Consider the following 14,762-nt stretch of genomic DNA (forward strand, 5'->3'; position numbering starts at 1 on the left):
GAACAAAATGGCTGGAATTGGACAATTTTCTTCCCCTCCACGGAAGGCTGAAACAGCCTAAAGTTGGGCATTCCCCCTCCTCCAGGTCAGTTAGACTCTTATAACACCATAAAAGATTAGACACTGACAAAATAACTTTTCTTTAGGGCAAATCTTGTCAAGAAAAACAGAATGCCTTGGCATATTTCAAAATGATTGACTTCCCCTTCCTATGTAGGAAGTACCAGGGCACTTTTCTCTAATTCTCTCTGTGAAGTCATGGTAGAGCTGGAGGTAAAACCTTGGAAAATGTGGGATTCTTATACTTGGGCCCCCCTAGAGTTTCTACCTCAGACTTACCACACTGAGCCTCTGGCAATTCATTAATTACATTTTAGGTTTTTTCCCTACCCAGTACTGGTTACCTTAGAGGTCTTTGCTCCTATGCTCTGCTAGAATAAGTTGTCATTCTCTGTATTTGCCTGTCTCTCCAATTTGGGAACAGCAGCTAGCCCTATGACCTCACCTCTATGAAAACTCTAAGAAAGTTGAAAGTTTTCAAATTGTTTGGATTCTTACTTACTGTTAAAATAGAATGATAACTTGCATGACAGGCCAAAAACCACTGAAAAGTCTCCATTTTCAATTTTTACCTTCACATTTTGCTAACTGATAAAGTGATATATAACACTCTTATGCTATTAAGGAGAGAGAGAAAATAGAGATCTGTACTTGTCTCAACAGCATATAAATTACCTAAAATACAAATGATCATAGAGTTCACCCTATAAGTAATACCAAAATGCAAATTATTAAATAATACACTCCATCCTTTCTTTCTGAAGCAATGAAAACACATATATAATAAAAAATTATAGGGATCATTTAGATCCTGAATTATGATTACAAACTAAAAGCAGGTCCTAAATAAAGCCTAAATATTAGATTTCCATAGGGGCTTTTCAAAAAAAAATCCGTAAAAACTGTAATTCACCGGTATCTTTGCTGCTCAATTTGCAGAAAAATAAAGCCTATTTCTTAATTCCTAAATAGAATGATAATATCTTCTAAACAAACTTGTGTTTTCATATTCTTCCTCTGGAGGAAAAAAAATCAGTAAAAAACTAAAATTTGCCTGTGAAATTTGACATTTGGATGCCAATTCCTAGCATTTGCTATTGCTGTGCAATTAACCTTTATCAAAATTAATTTACTTAGAAAATCGTAGTCCACTGTATGATGCTGTCTGCTGTTCTTATAACAAGAAATACAGCTAATTTTTTCCCAAATTGCACTGTAAAACAGCTCATTATTCTTTATATTATTGACTTAAATTTTATTCAACTGAGTTTTAACATACTTAATCAAATGCATGCTGGTTAAATAAGATGAAAATATCTAATTCACTCTAAGAAATTTGAAAGCATGTTGCAAATAAGTGCTCAAACATAGCAAGAATGTCAGACTAACGAAACCCAAGAGAACATATTAGCAGTATCTTCACTTCACATAAATAGAACTTTATTATTATTGTTTCCACATCTGTGATGTATTAGGTACAACACACATTTCTGAGCCCTTAATATATTGAACAGATGGTGAACCATTACAAAATTAGGAACAAGGGTAACATCTTAAGGAATCATTAATAATCTTGCTCTTCAGCCAGAGGAGAGCCACCAAAGCTGGATAAATACTTTTCTTTTGAGGATAATGAGGAATTAGGGTGAAAGACATAGGAAATGATTTGAGGATGGTCACAAAAAACATTGGGAAAAGTGACTACAGTAACTAGTTAAAAAAAATATATATATATATATACATATATACTAAAATATATATATATATGAAGAAAGAGTAATATATGAAGAAAGAGTAACTGACCCCAAAAGAGGTCAAATGAGAATGAAGATGGACGCTTGTGAAAGAAAAGAATGCTCTGAAAGTTCCATTCTTAATTTGCTTAACATAAAATATATTATTGAGACCCCACATTCCTGCAATCCCAAAACAAATTCAGAATCAAACTAAAACTAAGACTTAGTAATTAGCATAGTTTCTAGCTAAAGTAATAACTAATAAAAATGGAGCCAATTATGTCAGTTCACAAAAGATAAATGAAAACCTCAAAAGAAAAAACCAAAAAACAAAAATTAAGATTCTCTCATTATGTCAAGTGGTTATATATATGTAAAAATAAACTATCCAGGTGAAAATGGCTGCGACAAGATAATCTAGCAGACAGAGCTCAGAATGTACTCCTGCTCCCAAAAAAGTCACATGATTTTTAAGGAAGTCCCAGATTATCCCCAGAGCTGAAATAATGTAGTATCAGTAGAATCTTTTGAGGAAAAGTGATATAGCATCAATAAATAATATAGTACTTTCTGGGTGAAGGAACACTACCTACCTAAAGAAAAAAGGATTTCCTAACCTTTAAAGAGAAAAATTTGATTTATTAGTAAAGTTATTTCAATATTAACTGTGAAAAACGGCTTACCTTCCTTCCACTAGAACGTAAACTGACAAAACCACATGGTATTTCCAAAGGAAGATATTATTGCTTGAATCTGGGTCACTAAAATTATCACTGTGCAAAATGAGAAAAAAAAAGGGATAACATTAATTACCTACAATTATGCATTTTCTTTGCTGTTAACGTGAACATATCTCACATATCATTTCACAGGCTATTCAAATATGATACATGTCCCTAGTTTGAAATCTCTAGAGAGAGCTCCTTTGAAGATTGAACACATAGTTAAAACTATTTAAGCAATTCCTGATCACTAAATGTGAATAAATTTTTTTCCAACTAAAAAATTTTTTTAAATATTTACTGTTCTCACACCACTTTATTTTTTCCTTAACAGCATGGAAGTTCAGCTATACAAAAAGGCTCACTATTAAAAACAAAACACACACACACACACACACACAAGGGAGGGGGGATATTCAAACAGCTTCAAGGACAAAAAACATGCTTCACACTAGATCATATTTACAGTTCCTCATCTAGAATTCAACTAACATCCAACTGCAGCAATCAGCCAAGCTTGGCAAATTAAAATAACAGTAATTTTGACAGATTATCTGCTATAAATATTCAAATATGGGCGTTTATGTACATGCAAGGGTCTCTATATGCCAATCAAAAGGCTTTGTTCAGGATCCTAAAACTGAGTTTTTTTCACCCTTCTTTTCTGTAGGAATCCCCTAAGTCCTTAACTTTGATTTTAACTCTTTCACCTCAGCTGATAAAGGGGCCAATTATTTCTCTATTCATAGCCTGAATTATCATCCATAGCCTGAATTAAAAATTTAAGGATAATATTCATATCAGACAAAAAGAAAGTACTTAGAATCTTTGAGAATCGAAGTCTGTAAAGAAAAAAAGAAAGATCCAGGAATGAGGATGAGGTGGCTGCAAAGAGAGAATCTGGAAGGATGGCAACTGAATAAAAGATTAATGTTTTACTCATGTGGCCAGGTATGGATTGGTAAGTAAAATCCAAATGTAAAGAGCATTTAACAACTTCATAAATTTGGGCTGCCTTCAAAGTTCCATTAAGATAGACCACCATTTTTCTGGGGCACCTGGGTGGCACTGTTTGTTGAGCTTCTGACTCTTGGTTTTGACTCAGGTCCTGATCTCAGGGGTGTGGGATCCAGCTCCACACTTAACACAGAATCTGCTGGAGTGTCTCTCTCCCTCTCTCTCTGCCACACCCCTGGGCACACACACACACTCTGTCTCTCTTTCTCTCTCTCTCAAATAAGTAAATAAAATCTTTTAAAAAATAAAAGACATAAAAGATAGACTACCACTAATTTCCCTCAAGACAAGACTCTACACTTTGAAGACAAGTATATGAAAGTGTCAAAAGTGGGGAAATGCAATTAGTATGAAATTCAAACCAAATTCAATTTTTGAAATCCAGAGAGAGTTCTATTTAATCAATAATAACGGCTCTAATGAAGGCAAAATATCTCATGCATGAATTAATTGTCCTCCTATCCTATCTCCCATTAGTCAGTTCCCCTTAAACATGTATGAAATTACTGAAAAGAAGCCAGGAAAACTACAAGTGATAGACATGTCTCTGCATCCAGAGCAGACGATGCAGTCAAACAAAATTATGGACAAAAATTCAACCTATTCAGAGGCATATGTCCTTTTCTTTCCACCTGGAAAGAAACAGCTATAAATCTCTATTAAGATTGCTCAAAATATTCCTAGAAAATTAAGCTTGCAAGAGAACTTTTCCTTTATGATCACTCACCATTCAGCCACTCAAACCCAGGTCTAGTAGGGGATGTAAGCCAGAACAGTGGTTTTCAAAGCAGCAAAAGGAGATGAAAAGTCTAATTTAGGAGCAGTCACTTAAGCCTCCCTTTGGAGCTTGTCAGAAATGCAGAGTCTCAGTCCCTATCCAGGGATAGACTGAATCAGATTCTGCATTTTAACAATCCCCAAATAATTCACATAGATATTAATATTTGAGAATCTCTGCAGGAAGATTAGAATGAGAAAAAAGCTATAATCTGTTCGAAGACTGGTTGTTACTTCAGGCCACTGTCTAATAAGCAATCAGTTTTTAACCTTTGGTTTAAAAGCATCATTATTCCTCCCACAATCTTTGTACTTTATTTTATTTAAGATTTTCTTTATTTATTTGAGAGAGAGAGTATGAACAGGGGAAGGGTCAGAAGGACAAGCAGACTTCCCACTGAGCAAGGAGCCTAACACAGGGCTTGATCTCAACTGAGCCAGTCAGGCTCAGATGCTTAACCTATTGAGTCACTCAGGTGCCCCAATTTTTGTATTTTAAATAAGGGATCTTGAAAAATAGAAACCCCTTGAGAGACAAAGGAATTAGTATCTAATGATTAAATCTCAGATCCCAAGAAAGGCTATGACAGAGTTATCTTGGAGCAGGTGGTCCCATCTCCTACCCCTGAATCACATGAACTAGACAAGTTAATTTAGTAACAACCCCTTTCATTCCAAATCCTAGACTCTAAGAACATACAGCAGTTCCAATAGCTCAGAAAGAGATCAAGAGACCAAAGGACCATGCCGTCATGTAACCAGAAGAGGAGAAAGCTGTATGTGCTCATTATTCAGCTACTGTCTTTTAGCTCCAAATCCAGCCTTTAATACTCAACATAGTGATGCTGAAAAGAGACTCTGGAAACTACTTTTCTCTTTGGCCAGCCAGCTTGGCTGGCTGTTGCTAATAAGAGCACTAGGAGAAACTTGCTTTTTCCAGTCAGCACTGCCCCAGCATAGGCCCTCCACTCCAGCAGCAGCAGTTGGTGACAGCCACCAATTTTTCCAGCACTCTCAGAAGTATCAGCAAAAGCCATACAGTACTCCCTCCAGAGGTTTTGAGCCCCAACTCTACTCATAAGCCCTTTTTTTCCCCTCAGTATTGATGGTTGTAGCTTTTTGCAATTATCATCTCTGTGTTACTCCAATGTTCCCCTTTTGCTCTTTCAACTCTATCACCTGTATAATCCATTGACTATATTAAATTTTCTCAACAAAAAGATCTAGTGTAGATTGCTTCCCTGTCCAGATTCTAACTGATATATAGTGCCTAGACAGAATAAAATCCAACATGATCTTGATCGCTTAGAAAAACTATTTTCTGAAAACATGACAGCCTATGAGAAAATATTTACTGTCTCTCCCCCAAAATGGGTGCAAGATGGGAAATGGATGCAAGAAGTATGGTTGAGAAAGATGAGGAAACACAACTTGAGGAAATAATATATTGGGGGCTCCTGGGTGGTTCAGTTGGTTAAGTGTCTGCCTTCAGCTCAGGTAGGATAGAGCCCCTCATCGGGCTCCCTGTTCAGCATGAGCAGGGAGCCTGCTTCTCCCTCTCCTTCTGCTCCCCCACACCACCCCTACTGCTTATGCATGCACACTCTCTCTCTGTCAAATAAATAAATAAAGTCCCCTTTAAAAAAAAAAAAAAAGCAATATATTGAACAAATATCATGACAGAAAGAAAACACATTTTAATCCCCAGAAAAATAAAGAAAAGGCCAATAAAAAGTCTAAAACAAATATAGTTGTCTACTTTACATAACAAATCACAGAATTTAAGAAGTGGAAGGAACTTTACTCTTTTGCCTCTGCCACTGTTGTTTTATTAAAGTAGTTTTATACTGAACTTGAGTTTTACTTTCAGGAAGCCACTGACAAATTAGAGAGAGGCGAAAGAAATTACAAAAAAATTGATGAAAGCAACAGGCAATAGGATGCATGAGGAGAGATTCAAGGAGTCACTTCTTAGCTCAGGCCAAAAAAAGAAAACTTCAGGATGTTAGCTGCCTTCCAGTTAAAGAGTTCTAACCAGTTCTGCTTCATCACCCTACAGATGCTTAAGATGATAGAAGATAAAATAAAGGAAGACATGAAACCGGGCTTCTTAGCTTACTGACTGACTCTCCTTTGAATCACTAAAATAGTAGCTCTTAATGCTGTTTACACATGAGAATGAATGAGAATTTTTGACAAAAATAACAAAATAGTAATAATGATGATGACGCTCAGAACACAGTAACATAGATCTGATTTAACTGGTCTGAGATGGAGTGCAGACATTACACAAACAAAACAAAACAAAACAGGGCACCTAATGGCTCAGTCAGTCAGTAGAGTGCACGACTCTCGCTCTTGAGATAATGAGTTGAATCCTATGTTGGGTATAGAGAACAACTGTCAAAAAACACAGAAGTAGAGTATTCCTGATATGACTCTTTTCACTAATATGACTAACAAAATTTCCATCAGGTTTTAATTATCCATATTAGTTATGTAACCTATTTGTAGTTACTTTCTCCTTCTAGTTAAAACCAGAAAACCACTCTCTTCATCTGTCCTCCTATCTTCATAATAGTATGTGTTCTCAGTCTACCTTCCTTTGCTATCCTATTCTAAAACACTATATTATTTGAATAATAAAGTAAAATATGACTATGACAAAATAAAATATACCTCAAATAAGTTATGTTTACTAAATATGAGTCAAATGAGTAATCACTACTCCTTCTACCCTCATAACACAGAAAAATTGTATTTATTATACATCATGTGTAAAAACTTAAATGAAAAAATTTACTACCTCCATCATCAATAAAAAAACTTATTGTAGCAAAGAAAAATAACTATTTAAAAATCACTTGAATCATATTTTCATCAGGAAGAATAAACTTAAAAAGATGATTCTCAACTTCATTGTCAATCAGAATTACATATTAAGCTCATAAAATTATAGACTTCTGGGCCCATGACCAGGAATTCTGAATCATAAAGTCTGAGTTTCCGAGGATGAACCCAAAATTATACATTTTAACAAGCTTCCTAAGTAATTATTACGCAGATTATCTTTAAATTACACTTTCATATATACTGCACCTTCAAACCACTCTGAACTTCCCTATAAGCCCTTTAGGTCTGATCAGACTACCCACCCCTATCCCTCGTCTTAAGAGCTTCAACTTCTGATTAAACTACATGCTTGGAATTAAAATAGAGAAAAAATAAGAACAACCAGTTGTTGGACATACATTACGATAGGCCGTGAACTTTACATAATCTATTACAGATATAAGAATTAAATGAGGGGCCCTGGGTGGCTCAGTGGGTTAAAGCCTCTGCCTTTGGCTCAGGTTATGATCTCAGAGTCCTGTGATCGAGCCCCACATCGGGCTCTCTGCTCAGCATGGAGCCTGCTTCCTCCTCTCTCTCTGCCTGCATCTCTGGCTAGTTGTGAGCTCTGTCAAATAAATAAATAAAATCTTTAAAAAAATGAATTAAAGGATATATTGCATGTAAAGTCTATAAGCTTCTAAGATAAAGAAATGCTCATTAAACTAGCTGCTACCTAAACTAATATATACACAAAACTCTGTATATGCATGTTTACAGCAGCTTTATTCATAACTGCCAAACTTGGAAGCAACCAAAATGTCCTTCATTAGGTAAATGAAAAAGTAAGCTTTGATACATATGAAATATTATTCAGCACTAAAAAAGGAGTAAGCTATGAAGCTATGAAAAGACACAGAGGAAACTTAAAGTAAAAAGAAACCAATCTGAGAAGGCTACATACTGTTGATTCCAACTATTTGATATACTAGAAAAGGCAAAACTATGCAAACAGTAAAAAAAATAAAAAATTAAAAAAAAAAATCAGGGGCTGTCACAGGTAGAAGTTAGGGAAAGAGCAATGGACATGAATAGATAGAAAGGAGAAAGGATTTTTAGGGCTGTGAAAATACTATGTATTATAATGATGGATACATGTTATACATTTGTCCAAACCCACAGAATGTACAACAGGAAGAATGAACCCTAAGGTAAACTATGGATTTGGGTGATTATGATATGTCAATGTAGGTTCATCAATTACAACAATGCACCACTCTGGTGGGGAATGTTAATAATGGAGGAGTCTATGCATGTGCAGAGGCAGGGGATATGATTTTTCTGTGAACATAAAACTGCTCTAAAAAAGGTCTTTATTAAATAACAAAACAAAAAAAAAAAAAAGAAGAAGAAGAAGAAGAAGAAGAGGGGGCACAGAGGGGCACCTGGGTGGCTCAGTGGGTTAAGTGTCTGCCTTCAGCTCAGGTCATGAACCCAGTGTCCTGGAAGCACAAGCCCAGTGTTGGGAATCCCTGCTCAGTGGGGAGTCTGCTTCTCCCTCTCCCCTGACCCTCCTTCCTGCTTATGCTCTCACTCGCTTGCACTTTCTTTCTCAGATGAATAAAGTAAAATATCTTATAAAAAAATAAATAAATAAATTTTTTAAAAGGAGGAAACAGTAAGCTGCTATTATCCCTAGGAAGAGTCAACTTTGTGGGGGTCATCATAATGACTCTAAGACATGGTTGTTACTTATTTCCAAGTTGTAGGAACTAAGGTTTAATAAATTGTCTGGGCAAATAATTTGCCCAGAGCTAGTTAGGGAGCAGAGAAAGGATTCAAGGTGATACCTACGACTCCAAAACCTGAACTCTTTACTTTAACCTAGGCTAACTTCCAGAAATAGCAAGACAACAATAGTAAGCACAAAATCATTCTATAGTCATAACTACACTTTATAAGAAATTTTCTGTATCATCCCCAGGTCAACCATGACCTAAGCATGTCTCACAAATATTCTTATATGACTAAGAACTGAAAGACAGGCATATACTATGATGGGTGGTTAACAATAGGTAATTATAATAACCAAAATTAAGTACGGGTTAATGAGTGAACTACTTCATATTAAATAATGTTCTAATAAATATAATACTTAATATTTAAGGAGTATTTAATATTTTCACAGCACTTTAAAATTATGAATTAGCAATAACTCCATAAGGGCCAGTATGACTGTTAACAGCCATACAGTCATATTGTCCAGCAGACAATATGAATAAAAAGGTAAATGAAATCCAGTCTAAGTCATCAAGCTGTTTAACTCAAAAACATTACAAACTCAAAGTCTCTTGACTTCCCACATCAAAGGGCTGTAATCCTTAGTTAAAAGTATATGAAGCTACAAGGCAATGAATTCAAAACAATAAGGAGACTTCTATATTTCACCCATCACAAAATATGAACAGAATAAATATGCAATTCAAAGTCCTCCTTCAGGATGCTTTCTACTCAAATTTTATAAAATCTGCTTATGTTCCTAATGATTAAGTTTTTTGTATGAATCATTTACTTTTTAAAACATTCTGGACCTCGTCTCAAAGCATCTGTTTAACCCTCATCTCTGTGCCTCCCAAATGGCCATCATTTTCTCCTTCCAAGTACATTTCTAGCTTGCCTGTTCCAACCAGCTATCTCTAAAATGGTAAGCATTTTAGGCACTGGTTTCCACAAACCTTCCCCACAACATTCATAACAAAACACAATTAGTCATGCAAAAAAAGATATGTATATACTGATAACATACACATACCACCAAAACTAGAAATTCAGAAAATGAAAATTACTAATGATAAAAGCATATTCTATTCTGTTAAAATTGCAAAGAGCAAATTTTATTTTTTAATTTTAATTTTATTTTATTTTAACCTGATAACTCTCAAGAAGTTAATGTAAGTCTCGTGGAAGCTATTTAGTTTTACAAATGTTATAATTTATAGATAACTCTCTAGACAGATTTTTAATGAACTGCATTAAAATTTAGCACTTAGCTAAATATAAAATGGTACATAATACAGAACAATATACAAATATAACTCGGCCAGGGAGAACACCTATCTCCCATTTGCTCACCCTCTCCTTTAAGGAGAGAATACGTCTCCCATACAAACCAAAGAGGTTCTGATTCACTGGAATGCTACAGAGCTCAAGGAACCCAGTACTACAGAAAGAAGCCAAAGTGGTAACACTTCCTTCTGCTGGAGATCTGTTGATTAAACACATAAAAGTAGGTATCTCTACTATCTAAATTTTTACAAAGAATGCATATTATACTTCTACAATTAGAATGATTCATTTTTTTTAACATTTTATTTATTTATTTGAGAGAGAACAGAGACAGTGAAAGAGAGCACAAGGGGGAGGATAGGAAGAAGCGAGCCCCTGTGATGTGGGACTTGATTCCAGGAATCTGGGATCATGACCTAAGGCAAAGATAGACATTTAATGGACCAAAACACCCAAGAGCCCCAATTATGAAAGATTTGTCATTTTGAAGTGATCTGTTTAATTAGGTATATCTTTTTTTTTTTTTTGGTAGGAAAATGCAGATTTAGAAATCCCTGTTTGAGGGACATAACCTTAAACATTAAATCCCACAAAAAGCAAATTAGTGAGGTTGTGAAGGTTCCCAGGCAGAGGCACAAAGTTGCTGACTAACAAACATCATGGGTTTTTGTTTTTGTTTTTAAGATTTTATTTATATGACAGAGAAAGACAGAGTAAGAGAGGGAACACAAGTAGGAGAAGTGTGAGAGGGAGAAGCAGGCTTCCCACCAAGTAGGGAGCCTCGATCCCAGAACCCTGGGATCATGACCTGAGCTGAAGGCAGACACATTTGGTAAATCTCTCCTGATCCCTTCTTACTAAATATTAAAAATATATTCCCCTCCTGAACAAATTCTCCAGATGCAACTGAATAGTGAGTGACGCCTTTTTGGCCCCAGATCATAACCTCTATTCTTTGTGTGCTATATACACACAGGGAGAATAAATCATCTAACTGTAATTTAATCAGAAATTTTTTAAGAACATAACAAGACAAACCAATCCTTTATCTTTTAATGGTACATCAATGCACTGTCAGGTAAGGTAGTCAGTAGCCAAATACGGTCATTCAGCATGTGAAATATGGTTAATTTGAAGTGAGAAACTCTGTAAGTGTAAAATATACACTGATTTCATACTCAGTAGGAAGAATACAAAAGATTTCATTGATTTTTTTATATTAATTAGCAGTTCAGGTAGTATTTTTAATATATTAGGTTTAATAAAATATATTATTAAAACTACTTTCACCAGTTTCTTTTTACCTTATTTAATATGGCTACCAGAAAATTTAAAAGTACATGCATGGTTCACATTATATTTCTACTGGATGATGCTGGTCTATAAACTAGTGATCAATCATAAACTCTTATGAAACTATTTCTATGTCAATCTTTCATGACTATGTAGCATCATAAAATCTTCTCATTACAATAGCCTAACCAAAATTCCCTTCCTGCCTGATTTGCAAAGTAGATTATATGCATATTGAGGTTCCTTCCTTTCTGATACCTTCATTCAGTCTTGAAACATTGAATAAATTCTATATTTCACCTCCTCTACCCCACCTTTGCCAACCAAGTTACTGGCTTTAATATATTCATCTTTTATCTCTAATGAATACTGTACTTAGAGAAGAGGAGGCTGAGAATTTTTCCCAAAAGAGCCTCCAGATTATCTCTAACAAGTAGTATGTGGTGGTGTTAGAATTCGATATATAGAACCGAACAATCCTAGCATGAACCCTGTCTCTCGTTGTGCAAAGCCCTATAGCTCAGCTGCCTTGTCTGCAACAGGGATAAATATTATTACCATTTAACATTAAATTAATATTTCATTTAACTCATATTTACTATTAAAATATCAATACCATATGTTGTTGTAAGATAATAAAAGAAAAGCATTTAGAACAGGACCTGGAATTTCAATGTTCATAAGTATTAGCTATTATCATTATTTCCTTTTTTGACTTGCTTCCTGAACCGATCATTCTCTTCTATTTCTGGTTGCCCTGTCAACAGGTTCTCTCCTTATTCAAGCTTTTAGCATATCTAATAAAATGTAAAAAATATAGACAGCAGATGGAGCAGGTCACTTGGTCTGACAAAAACAAAGAATTCCAAACACAAGAGCCTGTAAGAAAGTATACTTCATCACATAACAAACAGATTCCTCACTATGAGAAACAGGCTAATTCTGGGACCCTGTAAAAGTTATCTTCAAGGGGGTTGGACAGATGTTCCTCAAGCATCCCTTTAATCACCTATGTCCTTTTCAAGGGATCCAACCCAGATATTAAAATCTAGAACCTATCCCACTGACAATACTCACCAAATCTAAAATTATACATTCTTTGTGGCACTTTGACTCAGCTACTGATTCATGTCTGGACACCTAAAAAATCAGTAAGCGCCCATCTGCAACCAGTAGAAGAGCCCAAGTTTAGAATTTCACCACATTACAATGCAAGTTAAAAATCTGTCCACTCTTACTTAAAGGTTCAAAAAGCAGAAGATATGTAAGAAAAGGTCAAAATACTCACTTTGTCACTGTGGCATACCAAGTCTCACGGACTTCGAGCAGATTTTGGGGGGACAGTTCTTTAACTTAAGCCACAATCTGGTTCAGCTGAACCTCTTATTACCCTTTTCATATTCTGTCATACATTATAGACATTTGCATTATATATTATACATATATTATATATATACTATATATTTTGTTTCTTCCCCAAATTACACAGGACTCTATCTTCCTGAATTCAAAAGTCTACAATCCTGGCTCTGACATATTGGATACTCAAGTATTTGTCAAGCTGGGTTGAATCTGTAATTCTAAAAAATATATTATATACCTCATGAAGTCTTCAGTTTTTAAAACATTTCATGTGACTTCATTTGATTATTCTAACAATCTTATAGTCATATCCAAGACCTAATCTCATTTTTCATGAAGTGCCTTAATTGAAGCTCAGAAGTTAAAGTAATTCAAAATTATTCATTTTGTATGTCTTAAATACACAAACCTTAAATCCAAGACAAACCCAGAACTGCATTGACCTGTATTACACACCACACCACACTAGAGCCTTTTTCAGAGAGCACCAGTAGAGAAAGCAAGAAGACGAAAGAAGAGACAATGACAACATCAAGTTCTGGTAATGAGATAAATAGGTAGCCAGTCCCTAAATAAAATTAAATTACTTTTTGCATTTCATTTTTCCTATCTTTTTAAAGCTTCAGTTTTATTTTCCTTCCTAAAAGTTTCTTTCCGTTAAGTTTCTTCCTTTATTTTTCCATAATAAGTTGTATCTTCATCATCAAAATTATACTCAATCTCAAATAAGCCAATCTATTTTTTAAGTTATATAATTTTGTAAATATAGTTCTTTATCCTGTCTTAATGAATGTATTTAACTATTCATTTGAATTCAGCAGTATTCTCTGAAATGGCTTTTGTTCAATTTTATCTCTCTAAAAATAACCTACTATATAAGTCCACATTCTGCTGATACTCCCACTTAGACTCCTGTGAGGAAAGAACTAGCAGTTTCTCGCTAAAAGTACCTACAATGAGCAATCAATCGACATTAGCTGACATCCAAGATTCTAAGAGCAAAGTTAACTTGCTACCTTTGTCACTCTTGAGTTCATATTTAGAATGTCCAATAAATGTCCTATTTACTTCTAAATCAATGACTTAATTCACTCCACTTCTTTGAATCTGTTTCCTCATGTAGAAGAAAGCTGGTCTAGAGTTTTGGAATTTCTTTATGATCTAAAGAGTTCCTGGTTTAGAGATTTAAATCCAAGTTTATTTACCCTCTAAAAGTTGATTTCTTTTTTTTAAGATTTTCTTTATTTATTTGAGAGAGAGAAGAGAGGGAGAGAGCATAAGCAGACAGAGGGGCAGCGGGAGAGAGAGAAACAGACTCACTGCTGAGCAAGGAACCTGACACAGGGCTCAATTCCAGGACCCTGGGATCATGACCTGAGCTGACTGAGATGTTTAACTAACTGAGCCACCCAGGCATCCCTAGAAGTTGATTTCTTAAACTAATGCACATATTTGTATCTTTTCTACCCACTGTACTTGAAGGTAAGAGCCATATATCTTTGTAACCTTATCCCTTTGAACATGGTGGTATACACATACAGGTATGTTTCATTTGCTTACCTGCCTGAAAGTGTTAAATTGTTAACTTTGGCAGAAGACTTCTTGAATTTCCCTATGTGTGATACAACCACAAATAACTACAATTTTTAGACAATTTCTGAGAATATAACACTGCCAAATTACAGTTAGAATCCAAGTTAAATTACTGTAGTCCATGAATGATATTCAGCATAACTAACATCTGCAAAGGAGATCGCAATTAACTGAGACAGAGAGTTTGGCCCCAAACCTCGCTCAGCCATATTTTTCATAACCCTTATGGCCAATCCCTGACTAACAGCAAACTAGACCTCAGAATGACATCCACATCCCTAGATCATAAAGCTAAGGAAGGAAG

General features: G+C 35.0%; 1 protein-coding gene across 5 annotated transcripts in view; it reads right to left on the reverse strand.

Moving 5' to 3' along the window:
* Positions 1-14,762, reverse strand: part of FUT8 (fucosyltransferase 8) — a 263,883-nt gene that overhangs the window by 196,233 nt on the left and 52,888 nt on the right. For 4 of the 5 annotated variants that reach the window (XM_082734103.1, XM_082734108.1, XM_082734106.1 and 1 more), the window contains one exon: positions 2,480-2,569. The exons of the other annotated variant lie outside the window; for it this stretch is intronic. The gene's annotated coding sequence lies outside the window, so the exon portion shown is untranslated. The remainder of the gene's footprint in view (positions 1-2,479; positions 2,570-14,762) is intronic. 5 annotated transcript variants of the gene reach the window in all.

This window comes from Mustela nivalis (assembly GCF_964662115.1).
Source record: "Mustela nivalis genome assembly, chromosome: 6".
NCBI classification, from domain to species: Eukaryota; Metazoa; Chordata; class Mammalia; order Carnivora; family Mustelidae; genus Mustela; species Mustela nivalis.